Below are 12,230 nucleotides of genomic sequence, written 5' to 3' on the forward strand. Positions count from 1 at the left end.
TTCCTCAAAGACCTAAAAATGGAAATAGCATTTGACCTAGCAATTCTACTACTAGGTATATACCCAAAGGAATATAAATCATTCTGTCATAAAGAAACATGCACATGAATGTTCATTGCAGCACTATTCACCATAGCAAAGACATGGAATCAACCTAAATGCCCCAATAATCGTAGACAGAAGAAAGAAAATGTGCTACATACATATACACCATGGAATACTATGCAGCCATAAGCAAGAATCAGATCATGACCTTTGCAGGAACATGGATGAAGCTGAAAGCCATTATCCTTAGCAAACTAAGGCAGGGACAGAACATCAAATGCTGCATGTTCTCACTTATAAGTGGGTGCTAAATGATGAGACCATATAGATACATGAAACCATATAGATACACACATACACACTAGCACCTATCAGAGGGTGGAGGGTAGAAAGAGTGAGAGGATAAGGAAATAGTAACTAAAGGATACTACACTTATACATGGGTGATGAACTAATCTGTACAACAAACCTTCCCATAACACAAGTTACCTATATAACAAACCTAAACGTGTACCTCTAAACTTAAAATAAAAGTTTAAAATAAATAAATATTGTATTAGCATTTGACAGATGAAGAAATGGAAGTTTAGAGACATAAAATAACTTGCCTAATAGTATACATTAATTAAACTGAGAATCAGTACCATAATCCAGTTTTCCTTCAACAGTATGATTATCACTATACATTCTAGCTAGAAACTTTGTATCATATTGATAAATTTAAATTATTTAATATATATTAAAATGTTGTTTGTGTTTTTATGGAATCTTGAACTTTGTTCTAAACTGAAACTACTTTCTGTGATTAAACTTTCATTTGCAAAGGGTGAAAAATGAAAAGGGGAGTGGAGAGGTGGAGGGGTGGAAAGCACAGGTTTGTTGTTGTTTTATTAATTTTATCAATTTATGTTTAAGATATATTGTATATTTAACAGATTTAAAGTATTGATTTTCTCCCAAACTATGCAGAGAATAGTTAGTAAGTCAGTCATTGCTTTTGGCTTTGTGTAACAGATATTCAACAATTTTGTTAATTTAGCTACATAAGCGATTGTTTTCCTCACGGAATAATAATTGCAAGGAAAATCATTCAGGGGTGGTGTCTCCATCCTTCTCTGCCATTTTTAGCGTATGACTTTTTTCCCTCACAGTTGTTATCTAGCTGCTCCTCTTCTGCTTATCCCATCTGTCCTCCAGGCGGTAAGCCAGAAAAAGGCCAAATGATGAAGAGCAAAGTGCAGGAGGTAAGGAGAAAAGGCAGCTGAACCTGACCTCTTTTAAATAACTTGTCCAAAAGTCGTACCCAGAAACCTTTTCTAACACAGTCATGAGCTGCATGATGACATATCAGTCACTGACTTCTTGTATATACGATGGTGGTCCCATAAGATTAAATTGGAGCTGAAAAATCCCTATTGCTTTGTGATGCTGTAGCCATTGTTAGATCATAGCATGACTCATTACTCACTGGCTTGTGATGAAGCTGGTGTGAACAAACCTATTGTGCTGCCAGTCACATACAAGGAGAGCAAACACAACTATGTACACTACATAATACTTAATCATGATGATAAACAACTATGTTATTGGTTTATGTATTTACTGCATGTTTTATCATTATTTTTGAGTGTACTCCTTGTACTTAGTTTTTCAAAAAAATTAACTGTAGAACAGCTTCAAGCAAGTCCTTCAAGAGGTTCCACAGGGAGATATTGTTATCATAAGCGATGACAGCTCCATACATGTTACTGCCCCTGAAGTGGGCAATTGAACCTCCCAGTGTGACAAGATGTGGCGGTGGAAGACAGTGCCATTGATGATCCTGACCCTGCGCTGGCCTAGGCTAATGGGTGCGTTTGTGTTTTACTCGTTAACAAAAAAGTTAAAAAAATTTAAAATAGATCAAAGCTTATAGAATAAAGGTATAAAGAAAGACAACATTTTTGCACAGCTGTACAATGTGTTTGTCTTTTAAGCTAAGCGTTATTACAAAGGAGCAAAAAACGTGAAAATTTAAAATACTTATAAAGTAAAAATATTATAGTAGCAAAGGTTAATTTATTATTGATAAAAGAGACATTTTAAAGAAACTTAGTGTAGGCTAAGTGTATAGCGGTGATAAAGTCTACAGTTAGTGTACAGTCTCGTCCTAGGACTTCCCATTCACTCGCCACTCACTCACTGACTCACCCAGAGCAAGTTCTATCCTGCAAGCTCCATTCATGGTAAGTGTCCCACACCATAAAAAAAGGTGTACCATTTTTTGTTTTATACGGTATTTTTACTGTGCCTTTTCTATGTTTAAATACACAAGTACTTACCATTGTGTTCCAATTGCCTACAGTATTCAGTACAGTAACATGCTGTCCAGGTTTGTAGCCTAGGATCAATAGGCTGCACCTTGTAGCCTAGGTGTGTAGTAGATTGTGCCATCTGGGTGTGTGAAAGTATACTGTATAATGTTCACACAAAGACAAAATTAGCAGACACATTTCTCAGAATGTCTTCCTGTTGTTAAGCACGACTGTGCTTTGTTCTCCAGGACGGCATGTCATGGCTGCATATTACATGTGGAAAAATACAGTGAGGAAACACCTAAGAAACTTTCACAAATGAGTGTTATTTGGTGTAAAATGAATATTATTTACCAAATTATAACAAAAATGATTATCCTAAAATGTTAAGTAGCCAGCTTTCTAGGACCTTAGTTTCCTGAATATTTTAATGTGCTATATTTCTACTCTATAAATATGAAGGTTTTTATAATAAGACAAAAGAGAAAACAGATTTTGGTAAGGCTAGTAGCAATATCTATAAAACTCTTGTAGTATCAAGATGACCCCAAAGTGCAATTATTAATACAGTATTAGTATTTAATACTCCAGTTAGGGCCAAAAATAACCACTATCAAATACCATAAAATGCCATATCCAAACCCCCATTCTGATAATTGTGTTTTAAAAAGTGCTAATAGTCCATGTTCTGTTATATAAATTTTATTGACACTTATTTGTAAATTATGTAAACAATTTCTTTAATATAAAGGAAATAATTTGTTTTTCAGTGAAAACCAGTTAAGCATTAAGGGCTCCATGTCAGAACAAGTTTCGATATTAGCTGTAGGTAGTGGATGGGAACACATTGACTAATACACTGGCTATTAAATCTTTCACCCAGAAATGATGCACTTCATTATTCCACACATTTCATTGTCCAAATCAGGTCATATAGTCACTCCAAACATCAAAGATGATGCAAAAATAGATATGGAAGCACCATAATAACTAAGCTATGTGCCTGCTTTTTAAATGCCACATATTACGTATACATACATATTACATGAACATACATATACATGTTTGTAAATAAAGTAGGGCTAAGGAGGAAACATTTGAACAATTTAGAAATGTATTTAACTACTTTGAAAATGAAAATTGTTTTCAATAAATTAATAGCACAAATTATAATCTTAGGCCAGGTGCAGTGGCTCAAGCCTGTAATCCCAGCACTTTGGGAGGCCAAGGAAGGTGAATCATCTGAGTTCAGGAGTTCAAGACCAGTCTGGCCAACATGGCAAAACCCCATCTCTTATAAAAATTCAAAAATTAGCCGGGCGTGGTGTCACGCACCTGTTATCCCAGCTATTTGTGAGGCTGAGGCAGGAGAATCACTTGAACCCAGGAGGTGGAAGTTGCAGTGAGCCAAGATCACGCCACTTCACTCCAGCCTGGACAACAGAGTGAGACTCTGTCTCGAAATAAATAAATAAATAAAAACAAATTATAATCTTAAAGTTTTTAGGGAACTAATTTTCCTTCATTTATATTGAAGAATGCAAAAGTGAAATGGCTTTAACATGCAGCAATAGACAGTCAAGTATATTCTAAGAAAAAAAATACTGACAAGCATGGCTAAACCATTGAATATAGTGCTGAAGAACATATTGTAATTAACATTGATAGGGCTGTGCACAATCAACATATATAATGAACTAGGTATTGGCATAATATGATATTTCTTGAGTATATATTGGTATTAGAAATAGATACATTTAAGGAAGAATTTAAGTGAAAAATCACTTGGGTTAAGATTGAAATAAAAAAAGAACATGACAGAAAACACAAACAAAAAGATGTTGCTGTTTAAATACAACAAACACTAACACGAAATGTAAAGTCATCTATTAATGTTACTAAAGTGATAATATCTAGAAAGAGTCTTAAGTTATCTAAGAAGCAGGTGAGTCAAGTGGATATAACTTTGTATGAAGTCCTCAAAAGAAGGATCAAAGTGAAGGGAGAAGTGACACAATGCTTAGAAATTTAGAATACTATACTAGGTTGTCGTGTTAACAGAATACAAAAACATTAAGAGAATACTAAACCTTGTTCAAACGTAACTAATAATTTAGGATTTTAGGTGTTTCGTTAATGTGAAGCAAGAATTTGTCACTGGCAGTTTGTTAATTAAGTAATTTGAAGTAAAAGTTAAAGGGCAGATTTTATACTATTAAAAGTCAGAAATTTCAGGGAGCTGAAATTCTCCAGATTTAAATAGGCTCATTTTAATATAATGGGCCAGATTTTTTTTTAAAATAACATCAATGAGAACTAGTAGAAAAAATGTATATAGGAATTATAATTTGGAGAGAAAATTAGACTAGGTGTCCTCTAAGATTATGTTGATAGCTATAAATTTTTAAGAAATAATGTGTCATATGTCACGTTAATTAATAAATTAAAATATATTTGTGAGGCCGGGCGTGGTGACTCACGCCTGTAATCCTAGCACTTTGGGAGGCCAAGGCATGTGGATCACGAGGTCAGGAGATCAAGAAAATCCTGGCCAACATGGCGAAACCCTGTCTGTACTAAAAATACAAAAATTAGTTGGACATTGTGGTGCATGCCTGTAATCCCAGTTACTCAGGAGGTTGAGGCTGAGGCAGAATTGCTTGAACCAGGGATTTAGAGGTTGCAGTGAGCCAAGATTGTGCCACTGCACTCCAGCCTGGTGACAGAGAAAGACAAATTACATGTGTGTGTATATATATATGTATGTATATGTGTATATATATATATATAACTGTTTAGTCAAATGCGTATGTTAGGGGCTTGGTACAACATGTGTTAGCACAGCACTTCTAAGCAATAAATATTTCAAATTATGAAAGAACATGAGTTTTGGATCTAGAAGAGTAGAATAGTTTTTATAGACATAATTCTTCAAAAGTCAATCATTATAAAGTCTCGGCAGTTTTCTGAAAGAACTATTCGAAGGCACTAGGAAGCGAACAACAGCAAGAGAGATCTAAGTGAATCTATCTGCTAAAGGAGCAGTGCAAACTGTATCATTTATGCAAGGACATAGTTTTCTCCTAAGGACACATCTCAATCCACAGGAACTTAAGCAGAAAGCCATAGTCATATGGTGTGAAGGATTCCAAAGTTTGGGACCAATAGTCCTCAATTTGGAAATTGAGGGAGATCTGAAAAGGAGGAAGAAATAGAATGGGAATCCAAAATCTGTGTATAACCTCACCTCAAATCTTAGCTGAGCAATGGAGTATCCATGCGTGGAAGAATTCCAGGAATCCAGGGGTGGGAGAAAACAGAATGTTCAAAGAGAAAAGCTGATGTTTCAGCTGCTGCTCAATGGAGAAGACCCAGTGTTTTCCCATCTACTAAATTAGAGGGGACTGGTACAGAGCTTGGATTACTTTTTGAGAATAAAAGACTGAAAAACTTAATGACATAAATGAAATAGACTCAACAAAGCAGAGTCTGCAAGTTCAAGACTATTGATAATTTGTTTGGTGGAACAAAACTTAACACTTTATGAAGATGTTAACAGAAATAAACATATTTTTAATGTGTCTTTTGCAATGTCCAGGTTTGTATCTATATAAAGTTGTAGAACTGGTAAAAACTAAGCTACAGTGATGGAAATTAGAACAGTAGTTTCCTAGGCAAGGGGGATTATTAATTAGAAAAGAGCGAAAGAGAGTTTGAGGTGATAATGGTGACAGTCTTTATATTAATTTGGGAATTGGTTACATACATATATGCATTTGTCAAAATTCATCAAACTTTATAACCTAAAATATATGAATTCAATTATGTGTAATCATATTTAAAATAAATAAATAAAAGTATCTTTCCTATGGTTTTTGAATAACATGTAAAAAGAATCTTGCATATTCCTTGCATATAAATGAGAAAAATAGCTAAAATTACAATAATTTATGCAATGATAGTCAAAATTTATTTGTATGTATATGTTTCTTTTTTATTATATGTGTATGTTTCTTTTTCTAATGTTATACACACATAATTCTCAAAGAATTCCAAATTCCAATTAGGCATTTTTTGCCTTTAATATTATTTTCTTCTAATATAGAGTACAATCACCATCTTCTCTCCTTGATTTGTGTGCAAGTAGCATGAAGGTCTGCCGATAAATATATTATGGATCGGTAAGCCACTGATTCTCACACATGCTACACTGTGGATCACTGAACTACTAAGCATCAATTTCACAATAAACTACCTTCTGCTTCATTTCTCACTCTTCAAGCCCTATCTCCTACACAGCAATAATAGAAATTAAACCTATTCCAGCCGAGCACATACATGGAATTATACAGAGTTCATAAAATGTATCATTTTCTACAGGCAACCCTGTAGAATTAAATCCTCCATTTTAAAAAGGAGAAGAAAAAAACCACACAATTTTCTTCTCATTAAAAAAAGCAGCAGGATGGTTTTCACATCCAAGCAAAAACCCTTCAGAATAAACCATGCACTTTGATTTACATATTTTACTTTGATTGAGGAACTTTAGGGCTTTCCTTCAGTAAACAGAAACACTGAGTTTGATGTTTAAAGAGAAATTCAAGTTGTATGTCACATAACAGAATTTGTCTCTTTAATCATACTTTACAGTTTCATATCAAATGCCTAATCTATATGTAGATCATCTTTTGATAATTTTTATTTTAATATAAAAGCGATAAGGAGTAACAAATTGTTTCATCATCCTGTGTCCCTCTCAGAAATGAAACATTACAGAACTTTTGGTAAAAGTACATTGGTGTGCATATATTTATAAATCTTTTCTTTTGACACAGATCTACTGGGGTAGAAAACTTCTCGGCAAACGTGAATGATTTTAGTTTCTTGACACCCCTCTTCCTTAGAATTAAAATGCATTTTGAACCTGAAAAATCTTTCATGATTTTTGCTGTCTTTTATAAATTACGGAACTTTGGAGATGATGTATACAAGGCCTTGATTGTATAAGAAACTAGTTACAGTAACCCAAAGTGGTGAAGTAAACTGTCAGTTCACAACTAGTTAAGCAGAGTAAAACCAAGAGCTCAAATAGCACATTCCAACGACATATCTTAGGCGCTGAACGGTTAAGCGTTTTCTTGTGTGATTCTCCACGCTTCAGGTTTCGTCTTTCATATGAATTTCTCCAGGTAAATCCAAGCATCAGCATAAATCTAGAACGAATTTACTTATGCAGGTCAATATTTTGATCTGGAACGTTATCTTCTTAGATAAAAGACAGAAACAGTTGGACATGGTTTATGCTGCATGAAATTTAAATAGAGATGCATCTAGAAATATTTCCTTTGCTTTAGTAAACTGATTATTGTATTATTTGATCAAAGACTCTTTTCTAATAGGAAAATATTTTTTATTTTAATATCTGTCTGCAGACCTAGTTCTATTGCCAGCAACACAGAGCTTTCAAATTGCAAACTTTAGTGTTTTTAGATACACTTAGCATGAGCATTCCAAAATGTTATTCAAATCATCTTCACTTTACTCGCCATAACACACTTCTTACAATTTTTATTTTTTAGTAGTGATCAGGTAATTCTTCTAAATTATGGTATGTTTAGATTGAAAAAACATACATCAATGATTTTGTATTTGAAGCGAAATTTAATGGGTCCTCTCCTGTCTTTACCAGTTAAGCAAGGTGTGTGGGGATAATATTTCTGTTTCTTTAAAAAATTTAAATTACTGGAGACAACCTGCATGTATTTATCCTTTGAGAGTCAAGACTTAGGCCCTCATCTATAGGCCACTGCACTTCCATAATCCAGGCGCAGTCGTTGATGTCTTCCTTAGGCTATTTACCGAGACAAACATTTCTTACCGTTAGATGAAGACAATATTTTATTCAACACCCATCAATTGGAACTCAAATTATTTTGCATGATATTTGTTCAATTACATGTACCATTAAATATTCTTTAATGTTACTTTTTACAGGCTGTGTCCTGTTAAGTGATACATAATTTGTTCTTTTTCTGGTATAATGAGATATATGTTTGTTTATTTTTTTCTTCTTCAATTCTGCATTCTCTTTCCTTAGTTAAATGAGCCCACTTATTCTTGAAATAAAAATACTTCAAGCACAAAAAAGCAGAATCTGAACAATCAGTTTTTTCTTCAGACAAAATTTAAAGAAAGGAATTGGAGCAGTCACATAACTTTTTTCCTTAATATAAAGGGTTTTTTTTGAGTTGAGAAGTTACTGTTGATTTTCTCCATCTAGCTCTCTAAGAAGGTAAATTATGCAGAAATGTAGCTGCTGCTATATGTATACTGTTATGCATGCTGTGACTTATTTTGAATATTTATATATTAATTCCATTTAAATACTTGTGCCAGTAGCCACAAACTCTAAGAAAGTATGATAGTTAATTTTGTGTATCAACTTGGCTGGGTCACAGTGCCCAGATGTTTGATCAAATATTATTCTGGATGTTTCTGTTAAGGTATTTTTTTGGATGAGATTAGTATCTAAATTGGTGAACTTTCAGTAAAGGAGTTTAGCCTCCATAAGGTGGGTGGGCCTCATCCAATCAATTTAAGGCCTTAATAGAAAAAGATTGACCTCCCTGAGAAACAAGAACTTCTGCCATCAGACTGCCTTTGGACTTGAACTCTGACTCTTCCCTGGGTCTCCAGCCTGCAGCTTACCCTGTTGCCTTCCAGGGAGATTTTGGCCTTACAAAGCTTTACAATAATTACCTGAATCAATCCTTTCTCACACACACACACACACACACACACATACAAAACACAGGTTCTGTTCTGTTCCTCTGTAGAACCCAAACACAATAAGTAAATTTCACAATTACTCGTTAAAAAAAAGTGTTGACTATATTAACACTTTCCTTAAAGCTGAGTTTTTTAAATCTTCATATATTTAATGAGACGCAATATCTCAAACACAAGTAAGTATTCAATTATTTTTATTTGAGCTATAAATGTGACATGCGACTTCATTTAAACTAAAAGTTTAAATTCAAAGGTGAAAATCAAGGTATTTGTGTAGAATCCTCCTTAGTCCTTAAATAGCTTTGCTCCCGTCTTTTGATTCATTTTTCTAAACCTCTGATGATAAAGGAGCTTTGCATTTCACCAAGGGACTCGATAGAAATTGTTATTAGCAGGAGTTTTCTATGAGAAAATTGCATTGAGCCGTATGGGCTGTCCAGATTTCACTGTATTACAAATGGGGATTTTAGAAGGTTCAAGGGAAATAAACTACTCACACCCATAATGGAGAATATTTGAGACATCTAAGGAGGAAGATCAAGACAATATTTATGTCAGTGTTTTCTCTTTCAGAGATCTTTAGATTTGTGCTGAAGATATGTGAAAAAAACATGTGAAATATGTAACTTATTTTACTGAATTTTTAAGAAACTTTATTTTACATGAATGAGACTTTTGAAGCATTTGATTTAGCAGTGGAGTAAAAGTTCCAATTTTGATAAGATAAAAAAGCAACAGCTAATACAATTAACTGTTTCAGGTGGGCCATGTATATGGATAACAGCCTACCTAGCCTCCAGCATTTGCACAAGTAATTGTTTGCTTCACCTATCTCGTAATGTCCTGTATTGTTACTACAATTAGAATCATTAATTGCCTATTTGGCTTTTTGAATTTGTACTGATGTCATAACAGTAACTGGCTATTCTGCCTAGTTTCCTCAACAACCATCCCTTTTATGTCTTTAACTCTAATGTAAGAATTTAGGACTATCCTATTTGCCCAAGTCGCACTCCTCTATTTAGTTAATATAATTAATTGTATAAGCACAGGTTGATTTGATTATCTTTTCATATTTCTTGCTGCTAATCCCTATATGATCTCAAAAATTATTATTCAAAGATTGTTTCTCACTCTAGATTGCCAAATAAATACCGAGTAGCAAAGGAATTCGGAATCAAAAGGATCTTTAAGTGTCTACTAGGGATACCAGTGGTCTGATACTCAGCACCGTGCAGCAGAATTTGTATACTCCCACGTAAATGAAAGTGAGGCTTCTTGTCCTAAATTTTCAAGGCAGTGACTGTAAAGCATGAAACTAATCATAGGACCTTTCTGAGGATGGGGTCCTCTGAGACCAGCCAGTTCATACACATGAAGCCCACCTAACTAATGCTTGACTTCCTCCCATACCATCCTTACCATGTGGTTATTGAGCCTCTGTCTGCACATTTCAGATAATTAAGCCTCCTTGGTTCTCAAAGCCATCCATGTCTTAATTCAACTGTTGTGGCTATTAGAGAATTCTTCCTTGTTCTTGTAACATATGGTAAGGAGAGAGGGATGACACATAGCTAATTGCTGACACCTATTATTATTATTAATATTTATTACTTGCTTTCTCACATTTTTCTTGCATCCAGAGTTTTTAAAGGCAAAGTGGAAAAAGAACCAAAATGATTTCTCCATTCCTTTATCTTGTTACCTGGACTCTCCTCTCCCAAAACTAGAATGAACAACATCACCAAAATTACCTCCAATACTGGTTTTGAAAAAGAAGTCAATACCATAAAAGATAAGTAAATTGCAACACAATGCCGTCCAACCTAACCGCTCCTGGGAACAAATTGCTTATCAAATACTTAACAGCACTTCTCCCCTTATTAATGGTTTCACTTACATGGATCAACTGTGATCCTGAAATGTTAAACAAAAAATTTCAAAAATAAACAATATATAAATTTTAAGTAACTTTTATTATAATATATTTTTATAATTGTCCAATTTTATTATTAGTTATTGGTGTTAGTATATTATTGTGTATAATGTATAAATTAAACTTATGTGTATGTGTGTATAGTGTATACAAGGTTTTGTAGTATCCACAGTTTTAGGCATCCCCATCTGGGAATATATTCTTCGTGAATAAGGGGGTGCAAATGTAGTGTGAGAAATCCAAGCATCAACAGGAATTCCAAATGTAAGGACTTCATTATCAAACTAAACCACCACATGAAGATGTCTCTTACTCACTTTCGTACAGGCAATGAAAGAAACTGAAGGTCTGTCCTATGTTGGACGGTCATTTTTGATATATCTTTGATTAGATAACTGAAGATACCCTTTGCATGTACCCAATGTTACTGAAAACACCGATGTTTTAAATTCTTCCCTTTGGTGACTACGTAGGTAAACTATATCAATGTAGGCATTTTAAGAAGACATTTGCATTCCATGTTCTTATTAATCCTGCTACTTATATTGAGCATGATCTCTTTCTTCACATTTATTTCAAGAAATCTTTTTATCCTTGTAGGTCTTTCTTTGCCCCCTAATTCTGAAACTCTTTCTTTCTCTCCAATTAGATATAATCTCTCATTTGAATTCTTATTAAAACATGGTTGGATGTTTCTGCATTACATTTATTTTTCATTCACTTTCTGTACTGAAAGCTACTTGAGGGTCATCCTCACAGCATGTAGCGTAGCCCTCACCAAAGGCTTATTACATTCAGTGAGCAGAAGATTAACTATAATTTTTCTTTTTCATTTTTATTAACACTTACTGAACTTGGTAACAATATGTGCAGAACAAAACCATACACACCCCAAATCATTAAAAAAGGTGCTGCTAATATTAGACTCATTCAGTTTTTTATGCATGAATAATTTGACTTTAAAGCCAAATATATAGTAATCTTTAACAAAAACTTAATCCACAAATCATATCAGGATATTTTTTAAAAGGTTAAGATTTGTTGATTTGTGAAGTAATAATAAAACTCTTTATTATACAAAATACTCTGTAAAACACGATTTCTGACATTTGTATGATTTCAGGAACACAAGAAGCAGAAGCTAAGGAACTATTAATACAAACAGT

At 33.8% G+C, this 12,230-nt stretch overlaps 1 long non-coding RNA gene across 1 annotated transcript; it reads left to right on the forward strand.

Moving 5' to 3' along the window:
• Positions 1 to 1,554: 1,554 nt before the first annotated feature.
• On the forward strand, positions 1,555 to 11,099 carry LOC108586140. Its single transcript, XR_001902996.3, has 2 exons — positions 1,555 to 1,895; positions 10,772 to 11,099. It is a non-coding gene; the product is annotated as an uncharacterized LOC108586140 (long non-coding RNA).
• The last annotated feature ends 1,131 nt before the right edge of the window (positions 11,100 to 12,230 follow it).

Source organism: Papio anubis, chromosome 3 (genome assembly GCF_008728515.1).
Source record: "Papio anubis isolate 15944 chromosome 3, Panubis1.0, whole genome shotgun sequence".
Taxonomy (NCBI): Eukaryota; Metazoa; Chordata; class Mammalia; order Primates; family Cercopithecidae; genus Papio; species Papio anubis.